Consider the following 13019-nt stretch of genomic DNA (forward strand, 5'->3'; position numbering starts at 1 on the left):
CTCTAATGCTATCAATCAACTTTTTCACATCAGGCACAACATTATCAAAGTGAACATTGTTTCTATATTTCCAGATGGACCACACTATATAAGAAATCAAATTATGCTTGCTATTAAGAGCTTTAACATTCATCCAGGTTTTAAACCATTGCAAAATGTCAGTGCTTCCACTGTTATGATAGATGTTATTCAGATCAAAAGCTTGCCAGACCTTCTTAGCGAAATTACATTTCACAAACAAATTCATTTCATCCTCTAATTCATGATTATCACACAACATGCGGTATGGTTTAGAGTCTTTAACATATTTGGACATGTTTTTCCCTAGAGCAATAACATTTGTCACAACTTTCCAACAGAATATATTCACTTTAGGAGTCATATTAAGCTTCCAAATCAGTTTCCATAAATTAGCTTCATCTTTGTCGAAACTTAGATTAGTCAGGAAATTATAAACAGACTTAGTAGTAAGGTTTCCAGAAATCGTAGATATCCATCTAATTTTATCATGCATGCTTGTATTAGTGGTAATAGACTTAATAACATCATGATAAGCAATATCAATATAAGTACTGATGATGCACATATCCCAATCTACATTAACATTCATTAGATCACAGACATAGTTAGGCATATTACGATCAGAGAGAATAGGAGTTAAAAATTGAGTTTGGTTGGGAAGCCAGAAATCGGTCCAAATGTTAATAGTTTCACCATTATTTACTTGCCAGACATAGTTTGATTTTATAACATCTAGACCCTTTTTGATACTATTCCAGATCCACGAGTTCTTATGTTTTCTAGTTTTCTTTAAAAGGTGGTGGTTTTTGAAGTACTTATGTTTAAGAATTTTTGCCCACAACTGATCCTGATTGTGTATCAATCTTCAAGACAAGTTAGTGATTAAAGTTAGGTTATGCTTATGCGGTATTCTAATCCCTAAACCACCTTGACGAATATCCTTAGTAATACTAGGCCAGGCTTTAGGGTAGTAACACTTCTTTTTGTTTTTTTTCTTCCACCAGAAATCTCTCTGGATTCTATCAAGATTATCCAAAGTTTTTTTAGGGAAAGAGAGGCACTGCATTTGATGATTAGGGTAAGCACTCAGAACATGTTTTATTAGGACAGTGCGCCCAGCTTTATTAAACATTTTTCCAATCCAACCTTTAAGAACAGTGTAGTATTTGTTAAGTAAAGGTTCAAAGTTATTTACTTTGTTTTTATCAAAGAAAAGCGGAGTTCCTAAATACTTATCATTCTTAGAAATTTTCCTAATTTTAATAATTTTTGAGATGATTTTACAGTGTTTGTTATGCATTCTAGGAGTGAAGTAAACACCCGATTTATTAAGGTTAACGACTTGACCAGTCATTTCACCAAAAGTGTTAAGAATATTAACTAAGTTTTTAGCTTCAATCAAGCTAACTTTTGTAAACAGAAAGCAATCGTCTTCGAAGAAAAGATGCGAAACAGGAGGTGCAGTCCTTGCAACTTTAACACCAGTTATAAGCTTATCTTTTTCAGCTTTAAAGAGCATTTTCGAAAGAACTTCCATGCAAATAATGAACATGTAAGGGGACAATGGATCCCCTTGCCTAATTCCTCTAGAGACAGTGAACCTTTCACCAGGAACACCATTTAAGAGCACAGAAAAGGAGGTTGTAGTAACACACTGCATAATAAGATGACACACATCTTCGCAGAAACCAAAAGAGAGAAGAGTTTGGTTCAAAAAATCCCATTCGATTCGATCGAATGCCTTAGAAAGATCAATTTTCAAAGCCATGTGCCCAGTTTTATTTTTAGAATTCTTCATAGTGTGCAAAATCTCATGCGCAACTATGATTTATCAGTAATTTGGCGGCCAGGAACGAAAGCAGACTGGTTTTGTGAAATAATCTTTGTGAGCATAGGTTTTAATCTGTTTGTTAAGATTTTAGATATTAATTTATAGGTAGTATTACTAAGGCTGATGGGACGAAAGTCACTGGGTGTAGAGGGATTTTGAACTTTAGGAATTAGAGTTATATATGAATAATTCATTTCTTTGAGTACAAACTTTTTCCTGAAAAATATTGAACAAAGTTAGTAATATCAGATTTCACTATGTCCCAGTTTTCTTTGAAAAAACCCGCAGGATAGCCATCAGGTCCAGGGCACCCCATTGGTTCAAGTTGAAAAGATTGTTTTTTATTTCTAACTCATCAGGAGTTTTGGTAAGATTATTATTCTCTTCTTCACTGATACAAGGTTCAATAAGACTGTTTAGAGAGTTAAGGTGTTTTGCATTGTTAGTGGTGCTAATAGATTTAAAGTGTTTAATAATCATTTTATGAATTTGAGAGTTGTCATCAATCCAGAGACCAGTATCATCTCTGAGGGTGTGAATATGATTAATTCTCCTTATGTTATTAGCATATTGATGAAAGAAGAAGGTGTTACGATCAAAGTCTTTAATGAATTTATCTTTTGAGAGGTGATTCCAGTAGTCATACTCTCTATTATACCAGGTTTCTAAGTTTTTCTGCGTATCTTTAATTTCTAGAATAGGTAAAGGGTCCATGGAGTGTAGAAGCTCCATTTTCTTATTAAGGTTTTCGATATTTTGGAAAATATTCCCAAAAACAGATTTGTTCCAATTATAAAGAGAGTAGGAAATATTTTTAAGATTTCTTTGAAAACTATAGGCAAAGGAGCCACTAATATTACAATCCCAGTTTTCAGAAACATATTTTCTAAAGTTATCATGACTAAACTAGGTTCTAAAAACTCTAAAAGGCTTACGAGATTTTATCTTAACAGGTTTACAATTGAGAAAAATCGGCGTATGGTCAGATCCCACTCTAGACAAGTGACTAACCAAAGCATCAGGAAACATGGAGAACCAAGCAGTGGAAGTGAGCACTCTATCAATTTTTTCTTTAATATTTTCTTGACCTTCCCTATTATTAGACCAAGTGAAAGGAATTCCTTGAAATCTAAGGTCCATTAGTCCTAGGCTCTGAATGTTATCATGAATAAACTTATTTATATGAGAGATATCTTTTCCACCTTGTTTATCATTAACATGCAACACAAAATTCAAGTCTCCTATGATGATCCAGGGAGTATTAGGATTTAAGCTACAAAAGTGATTAATTTTATCCCCGTTGCATTTTCTTTCCTAAATCATTCAAGGACCCATGCATGCAAACAACATTCCAATAATCATGTATTTCAAAGAAACAGATATCAAAAAACTCAGCAATGCATTTAACAGTAATATTATTGTGGCAAGCAATGATCATCCCACCAGACAGGCCTATTCTAGGGACAACAAACCAGTTATGAAACTTGAGATTTCTAGCTAAGATGTTCATATTTTCTTTTGTGGCTTTAGTTTCAGCAAGGAATATGAAATCAAGATTTTTCTTCTTTAGGATAAATTTTAAATGATTTCTAGTAAGGGGTTTTCCCATCCCCTGCACATTCCAAGATAATAACTTCATTTCAAGGTTTAAGAAAGACCTTGTTTTAAAAAGGACTATAAGAAAATGCTTAACACAATTGTAGAGGAAAAATAAAATCAGGACTAAATTGTGCCAGTAGAGATTAAAGTAAGTAAGGATGAGAAAATCAGTATGACTGAAATATAAATTAAATGCGGAATAGATTTTGTAGATGAGATAGAAAGGAACCTGGTTTATTGAGAGGTATTGATTTTCAGCATATGCAGCAGAAGAAGTATCTGATCCACCAATCTCACATACATTGCCCACGCCTTCAATGTTATTCATTATTTCCTCCCTAGATAAGGGTTCTCCCATCTCCAGTATTCTTGCAGCACCATCATTCACAACTTCGTCAGTAAGTACATGAAGTGCTCTATCAATTTCTTAAAAGTAACCATCCATTTCCATAGCTTCCAAGATAATGTCTTTAGTCCTCCTTCTCTTATTAGTCCTTATGTCATTTATGTTGATTTCTGACACACATGCTCCACTTACAAAGTTATCAACCTCTACATCAACAATGATATCCTTATTGGCCTCTTCATTCCTTTCATCACTTATGTCATTTAGAACAGCAGTATCATCCACAGCCTCATTTTGAGCTATATTATTATCTGCAGCTACATTCTCTCCCTCCAAACCATTAGTAATTGCTTCTTGATTAGCTTGAACATCACCACCATCTTGAATCTCCATATTATGTTGAATTTCTTGTACTAGTTCTTCCACTTGTTCTTCAAAAGGATCAACACCTTGTAAATTCAGAACTGGTACTGCAATCCAGGCTACATTTGCAATCATCCCACAATAGTTTTCATTGTGATTGAAAACATAACAACTTCTACAGGTTGCAGATGGAAACCCCAGATAAAATATAGCTACTTTAATTCTTTCTCCATCCTCCAGAGTTATGTGCACTTTCCTAACAAGAGGTAGATTGACATCCAATCTTACTTTAGCTTTGACAACACCAGTTGGATCTCTATTATATATGATAATTGGTTCTCATGCTTGAGAAGCAATGTGGAAAGGAATATTGTCCCTATCCAGGTCATCTCTGAGTCTAAACTCTACATAGAAGACTTCAAATTGGAAGATGGCTCTCTGCACATTCATATGGAACTGCCATGGTAGCAGAACTAACAAATGCCCTCCTACAGCATGTGGTATTTCTCTTAAGACTCTTTGAAAATCTCTCTTGAGTGAATTCTGAAAATGAACACATTTCTTCTTCCAGTAGAGATAATCACAACTTCATTATGAGCAACCCATATTTGCCTGATTGCATAGCTAACCACATTTCTAGTGACTTCACTTTCTCTACAAACATATCCGATTAAAGCGAAAGAATCAATAATCCTCCCTTTTCCTTGCAGGTTGACATGTTTGTTGTTTCTGTTGGAAGAGTTTTTGTTTCTCTGAGAGTTATCAGTAGAATTATTAAGGCTAGTCGAAGAAGAGGCCATTGGATTGTTTAACGAACTTAGAAATATTGTTTTGTAGACAAGGATAAATTTTAGCTTTTTCTGGCTTGCGACAAACAAGTGGGATGAGTAATTTAGCAGATGAGTTTTTTGCTGATAGCTTTCTGTAGGAAAGTTGTAAAGATATTGGGTATGTAAATATATGCATTCCTAGTCAAGATCAAGAATTTGAACTTGGCAAGTGTAAGCCATGCTACAAACTTGTGATTTCAGCAAGAGGTAGTAGTTAGAAACTTGGGAAGAAAGCTGAATTCGTAGCTTAGGAAGAAGGAAGAGAGTATGATGACTAAAAAGAGTGTAGAACTGGATTACTTGCACGGGTGATTGGAGAAAACGAGGCGTTTCTGTCTTCATAAACAATTCCGGAGATTAAAAATTGTAGGAGAACCACATCCACTGACAAAAATTTGTAGTATAATAATAACTTGAAGGTGGGTCTTCACCTCATCCACTGCTTCTGCTGAAAACCCTATTCCTCCCAATCAGGCTTGGGAAAGGAGAGAAGGGATGAAATCTGCAAAAGGGAATGAAATCACAAGAAAAACAGATTAGATTAGCTCGAGGTAATCATAACAGACTTTGAATCTAATTAACCTATAAAAACTAGGGTTTATCACTTCAAAAAGAAGACGAATGATTAAGACAACAATATAAAACAATTGGTAATCATATAATAAAATCAGTAGTGGAAAATCGATGATAACAAGAAAAGCTTAATCATAATAATGTAGGGAAAGAGATTGAGAAGAATCAGAGAAGAGAATTTTTGGCGAGTCGTGAATCGGCGTCGCCCGATTTCTCGCCCCTTTAGACCCAAGTGCACTCTACTTGACTACTTGTAAATATAACAACAACTGGCGTCTAAAATTTGACGCCAATACGAAAAGTTTGATGAACCTAGACCAACACGTAATTAAACCATAGATTTTATCTGTACTAATGTTATTGAGATATGCACAACCTTTTACAAATAGGTCGCCGCTTGCCAAACAGAAATACAGCGAAGGCTTCATGAATCTTCAGTTTTCACTCTCACAAGGTCAGAGAATCAGGAGGAGTGGTGTTAAAGGAAGTTTAAATATTTTAAGGTGGTATTCATTCTGTCAATCTCTAAGAGTTCTGTTGATTTGATAATATTTAACGAGCAATTGATGCATTTGGTTTTCTCAGTATATTAACTGTTTGAAGAAAATCCAACACTTAATTCACTAGCTTCATATTTTCTCTTTTCAATTTTTTCTTTATTTACTCACCACTATGAGATATTCGTAATAACCTATAAGTAGAGTCATAATCTCAGTTTTCTTTTGCAGTGTGGTGTTGAAAATCTGGGTTTAATTTTTTGCATTTTGCCTAGAGGCAAGAGCTTAACTGAAGTTCTTTTGTCTTTTTTATGGTATTGCAGTTCTTGTTTTATAGTTGTAAGTAGTAGGAAGTGAGTCAAGTGACTTGTAAAATGAATGTAAAAACCGAAATTGAAAGGGTTTATTCTATAACTTGACAACCCTATATATAAATGAAAAAGAAGTTACACTGGTAGTGAATAAATGGAAATGAAATTGTGGCCTGTGGGTGATAATAAATGTTTCATGAATCTAATCATTTTTGTTGAACATAGGAGTCCTTTTTTAACACTGAAGATGAAAGTTTGGGTTGCTTGAAGGAAACTCCGGTGAAAAAGACTTCAATGATTTCGCAAAAGGTATTTTTTTTGTTTGTTGAAGTACTTCAATTTTGTGCTAGTTTTATTTGTGAAAGCAAATGCACACAGTATTTTTGTTTGCTTTCTGGATCAATTATTTTGGTGTAAGGAGAGAGATCGGGTGTTTTCTGGGAATTCGATACATCTCTAGAAGAGTCTTAAGCGACACATTGAGTCAGATATTTAACTCTAGTTGGTTTCTTTCAGATATAGGCAGTTTGTTAGTTGTGGGGAATTTAGGTTTGTGTAATTAGCTTTAAATTTCAATAGAGGTATCTTTTATGTTTATTATAGTTGGGAACTTGATAGCTGAACCCCGGATCCCTCTTCTGTAGTCTTAGAGTCATGCATATTTGTATCATCAGTTTTTCTTTATAGTGGTGAAATCACTTCGCTCTCACATATTCTTGTTCCAGCTTTGGGAACTTTCAATTTTGGAGTTTTGATAGATGATCGAGTTAGAAATAAGTTAAACGTAGATCTTCAAACCTGCCTGAAAAACGTGGTCATCCTCACCAAAATAAACGTTTTCTCTCTCAAATAGACCCATTCATAATAATTAATTCTAACCGAGATAGTGGAGTTGTCATATTATTAATTATCTTAACTAACAAAGGAACCAACTTGGACTTGCCGGCACCATGGTTCAGCTGAAGAACAGAAAACCTAAGTTTTTTGCATTTTTTTTTGTCAATGAATTGAAACTCAGGTCATGGATTAGATAAAACGGGGTTCACATGGTTTGTCATCCACCACTACCCCATGTTATGAGAAATATATAAAAAATAATATACGGGATTCACATGGCCTACTACTGCCTACCATGTTGACCTAGAAGGTTAAAACATCAAATGGCTTAAACCATTAGAATCAGCTATATGTATCCTTTATGGAAGATACCTCCACTGGTCAATGTAATACTAATTGGAAGTTTACGATTTCAATCTACGCATTGCATTACCAAGGCATAAAATAAAGTATGCAAACAACTTACTCAAACAATAGTTCAAAAGCTCAACAAGTGCTCTCTTGTACTGGTTTGTTTACAAAATTGCTATCTGATCTTAATCGATCTTTCTGGTGTTTCCCTAAGATTATCATACGTGAAATTAATCGAAGAAAATAGTTCAAGTTTTCTTCCAGTGTCTTGACCTCGTGCAGGTTTCTTTTTGCAACCCTTTTAGGAAGGTTGACAGCCTGCATCCAACAAAAATCGAAGGAGTAAAGATGGAATTATCAGTTATGCAGCCTGATGTTGGCATCTTCATCTTCGTGATGGTGACCTTCTAAAGGCTGTTGTCCCACACAGGTTGATCATTTTGTCTTTTCAATAAATTTGTAATTTTTTATTAAAATGTTTACAGACTTACTATTTTAAGTTTCAAAGTTCCCTAACAAAAGCTGGGATCCTACAGCGCAAATCATTTTGGAAGGGCCATTGTAATGCCAAATCTGAAACCTCCTGTCACTACTACTGCTGCGGCAGTGGCTTATCGAGAATCCATATTGAAAGCACTCCCAACAGAAAGCAATTTCACTCCTCTTATGACACTTTATTTAACGGACAACACTGATCCTGATGAGATCAAGCTTGCTAGTAAGTCCGTTTCTCAAATTTGTTGGATTGTTGCTTTGACAAAGTGGTTTTTCTTCTGCTTTAAACTAATGAAGAATTAAACTTCCATATAGACAACACTGATCTTATTATAATATGTGAATTTTTCTATTAGGGAAGAGTGGTGTGGTCTTTGCAGTTAAGTTGTATCCTGCTGGTGCCACTACAAATTCTCAAGATGGTGTTTCAGATCTTTTTAGGAAGTGTTTGCCCGTTCTTGAGGAGATGGTTGAGCAGAATATGCCATTACTGGTAATTTTACTCCTGCACCCACATTACAATTTTAGTTCTAAGCTTATGATTAAATGATCCATTCATGGATGTGCAGCATATTTTGAGCACTATTGTCAGGAATTAACTTCACAACTTCTCGCTGGTGATTGATTCTCGTCATTGGTGTGTCAAGTGCATACTTAACATCATATATTGTTCTACATTTGATTTGATTGGTGAATTGTTTTGTTTGGAACTCCTTTATTTAAACTAAAGAAGGGTTACCCTCCGCTGTGGGAACCGCATTAGTGGGTGATCCAAGGACTGAGTTCTACGTTCTAAGTTTCTAACCTTCTCAAATGAGCTTCGTAAAACTGGCAAATCGTGTGCATCATTTTATCATCGATTTGTAGTCAACTTTATTTCCCTTAAGTGAACCATACTTATGCAGGTCCATGGAGAAGTTACAAATTCAGATGTTGACATATTTGATCGGGAAAAAGTCTTCATCGATACCATTTTAAGACCACTAATACAGAAGCTTCCACATTTGAAAGTTGTCATGGAGCATATTACTACTCAGGATGCTGTGAGATTCATTGAAACTTGTCGTCAAGGTATATTTTGCTTTTTGCAATTTCTTTTGTAGAAGTTCTTATCAATCATCAATTTTGACATAGCACCCCACCCCTTTTTAACTTGTTTGGCTCATCTAATTTGTTAGGTTCCGTTGCTGCAACTGTGACACCTCAGCATCTTCTTCTCAACAGAAATGCATTATTTCAAGGAGGATTACAGCCACATAATCATTGCCTTCCAGTTTTGAAAAGAGAGATCCACAGTATGCTCTAATTTTTTTCTTGATGAGGAATTTTGACTCTTTTATTGGTCATAATTTTGCTGGGTTCTTGTTTTTGCCCGGACAAGCTATTGTATCAGCTGTGACTAGCGGAAATAAAAGATTTTTTCTTGGAACTGACAGTGCTCCTCATGAGAGACAACGCAAAGAAGCTACTTGTGGGTGTGCCGGAATATACAACGCCCCTGTTGCTCTGGCAGCTTATGCAAAAGTTTTTGAAGAGGTAATAATATCTCTGTCATATTCGGACTGTATTATCAGGCATTAGCATTGATAAATTGGTCAGTTTCTCTGTAGACTTGGGTGTAGGTTTATCAGTTGATTATTAAGTCATAGTTCCTTCAGAAGATAAAATTTTACAGTTGTAGACTTGTAGTCGTTTAGCTTCTTTAGTTTCTTTCGTACCATTATTGTTTCCTAGCGTGATGTAGTAGTTGTTGTTCATTGGTAGGCTGGTGCACTGGAGTACTTGGAAGCGTTTACAAGCTTTAAAGGACCAGATTTTTACGTGCTTCCAAGAAATGAATCGAAAATCAAATTAATCAAGCAACCATGGAAGGTGCCAGAGTATTATGCTCTTAAAGATGGGGGACAACTCGTTCCCATGTTTGCAGGCCGAAACCTTGATTGGTTGCCATCCACTTTGCATGAACGCTCGATCTAGTAGCTCGTTTTATTTGTATTCCTTTCTGCCAGTATTGGAAGCCAGTAATGTCGTCAACCAAATTGTGTTGGCTCGATAAATTAACGTTTTGCCAGAAACAAACTTGGCTCAGGTGTAAATTGAAGCACCAAGATGGAGTATGCTTCAGAGAGAACCACATAGGGTTCAATGTTTAGTTTGCAGTAGAACTGAGAGACTGTGCATCCCCAATTCCCATTTAGTTTAAAGGATACGTTAAATACACTGCATATACCTGGATCATGGATCGTAGACATGTAGTATTGTTTATTTGTTTTAGTAGGAATTGCCTAACTGTTACCCGGCAGACATCTTTTGATTCCTTCAAAGATAACAACTGTTTCTCTTTATAACAAACCTTAATATCTAATAGTGCTAGAAGCTTCGCCAGAAGCAGGATGAGGAAACGGGGTACTCGTACTCGACTGTTAAGGAGAGGCCCAGAGGGACTGCTTACCAGATAGTAATGTGCACCGGTGGTGAGTTCTATTTTTTATTTTGTGCGTTCTAAATATGTTATAGTTATATTCGTACCCTAGGCAATTATGCTTTATTTATTTTCCTTTATGCAAAGCAAAATATTAGTATTAACTATTGTCGTGCAAAATGAAGTTTAACAAGAAAACAGAGAACTCTCCTAACCAATCATCAAAGATGCTCTCTTTACGAGCATATTTAGCTAGTTCATCTGCACACTTATTAGTAAGTCTATTTGTGTCCATATAATTCCAAGTCCCAAAAGATTGCAAAAGAAATATAATATCTTCACTAATCCTCTTAGCTCCAGGAATATCTGTTTCCTTTCCTTGAATTGCTTTAACCAGGCTTTGATGGTCAGTTTCTAGAATTATCTTTTGGTATCCCAGCTGCAATGCCCACATTACTGGCTCCAGCACTGCTAAGCACTCCAATTGTTCTGATCCTAATGCTCCGTTGAAGCTAGTGCACCTTGATGCTAAGTGGATATCTACAAAATTTCGAAAAATTAGTCCCAAACCACCAGTTTTTGTTTCATGATAGAAGGAATTAATCTCAACATGTTTTCTGTCAGGTGGAGTCATTTGGGACACACAGAAGCTCTGGCAGAGTTATTAGCAGATCTCTGCACACCGAGTACTAAGAAAGTCGTTGATACTGTTGTTGACGGCGGGTTCTGTCAAAGGCGAAAATCCTAAAATTACATTAGCCCTATATCAGAAACATAAAATATATAGTAAAAATTATTTATGGCCATGTACCAGAAATATAGTCTATATATTCAATCATGTCTCCGCAGAGAAAATTAGAAATACACTCTAACAGTACATATGGGTAGCCTCTACTGGTTTCTATTTTTATTTTTGAAACAGAAAATAAGCAACGCTGAATTGGGGCCATGAAACTAATTGGGGGTCATGACACATTTTATACCCACACCAAAAGATATATGGGGCTTCCAAAATGATGGTGAAATAACTATTTTACCCTTCTCTAATAACTTCTTCTCCTCCGCTTCCTCTCTCCCACTGTTTCCCATTCCATTAACGATTTCTGAGAAAAAAAATTCTCACCGATTCATCGTCGTAAGTGAACTAAAAAAAAAAAAGGTTTTCATCTGCAAAATTGCAGTTAGAGTTCCAGGATCGTTAACCACGGTTTTTTATTGCTTAACGATTTTTGATATGCATGTTGAATTGATAAAAAATCGTAACCATTAGGGTGTAGTAGATAACGACCCTAAACCTGGTTTTCTGCCTTAGAATAGTGTCTTCTAGGGATTTCTAAATCGCTAACGACTTTATATGATACAAGATTTGTTCCTTGTTCAAAAAATAGAAAGGGTCGTCATGTCAAATGGTTGTAGTCGTTAACTATGTTGAAGGGTCGTCATGTGAAGTCGTTAACGATGTTGAAGGGTCGTTTGATTTTATAAATTTTTCTTGCCGACCCTTGATCTATGAAATAGCTCGCTAGGGTCGTCAGTATATAGGAGCGCCTAATTAACGACCCTAAGAGCAACATCTTCAGAGAGTAAAAAGTTTTAGAGTCGTTGGATTCTAAACATATTAAGTTAACGACTCTATATGACCTAACTAGCTGGAGTCGTCAATTATATCACACTTGGTTGACGATTTTTCGTAACCTGCAAAAGTTGGAGGTTTGAGTCGTCAAAGGTTGTGTCAAGTAATTGACGACTCCTTAGAGTCGTTTGCTTATTACCCTCTCGACTTAACGACCATCACTCTGAGTAGTTGCATAGTGTACATGAATCGACCACTTGGGGCATCATTCATACAATTTGAAGAGTATAGGAAGTTTACCTGATTGTTTTGAGCTTCAGGTTCTTCATTTTGAGGATTGGTTCCTTCATTTTGAGCAATATGATTCCTCTATTGGAATCCCCCCAAAACTCAACTTCTTCCTCTCCACAACACAAAAACACAATTTTTCTTTCATCAAAATTTTATCTCTAAATCTGATTTTAATCTAATTAAACTAATTAACAATTAATTAACTTAATTAGCACTAATGATTTGGGGTAGTTTAGCCATTTAAAAAAGTTGGGGATAAGGGATAACTCCCAATTACTATTTCATGATATTTTTTGTCCTGTAGATAGGGATCTCCAATTATTTTTTCAGGGCCCCCAATTCAGCCTTGAAAATAAGGTCTGATTAAAGATTTAAGAGTTTACATGAGGTGCATTTTCCATCAGTTGAACATTGGTGCTGCTAAGAGGGGAAACAAAGCAAACTCCACTCATTTTATCGAGAATTTTATTATTAGGGTTTTAAAGTCTATGGATTTTTTGGGGCTTTATTTTTTGGATCATTAGTATTAATTCTTATAACTCTTATCCAACTATTTCTAACAATGCCTAAAGTACCCCAATTTGATTAGTGTTAATTATGGTGATTAATCAAATTAATAATGATTATTGTATAGATTAAGATTAATTATTCGTTTAATTTTTTTCATCAATTTTTTTTC

General features: G+C 35.3%; 1 pseudogene; it reads left to right on the top strand.

Moving 5' to 3' along the window:
* The first annotated feature begins 5943 nt into the window (after nucleotides 1-5943).
* Nucleotides 5944-11237, top strand: LOC113287618 (annotated as a pseudogene).
* The last annotated feature ends 1782 nt before the right edge of the window (nucleotides 11238-13019 follow it).

Source organism: Papaver somniferum, chromosome 6 (genome assembly GCF_003573695.1).
Source record: "Papaver somniferum cultivar HN1 chromosome 6, ASM357369v1, whole genome shotgun sequence".
In the NCBI taxonomy this organism is placed as follows: Eukaryota; Viridiplantae; Streptophyta; class Magnoliopsida; order Ranunculales; family Papaveraceae; genus Papaver; species Papaver somniferum.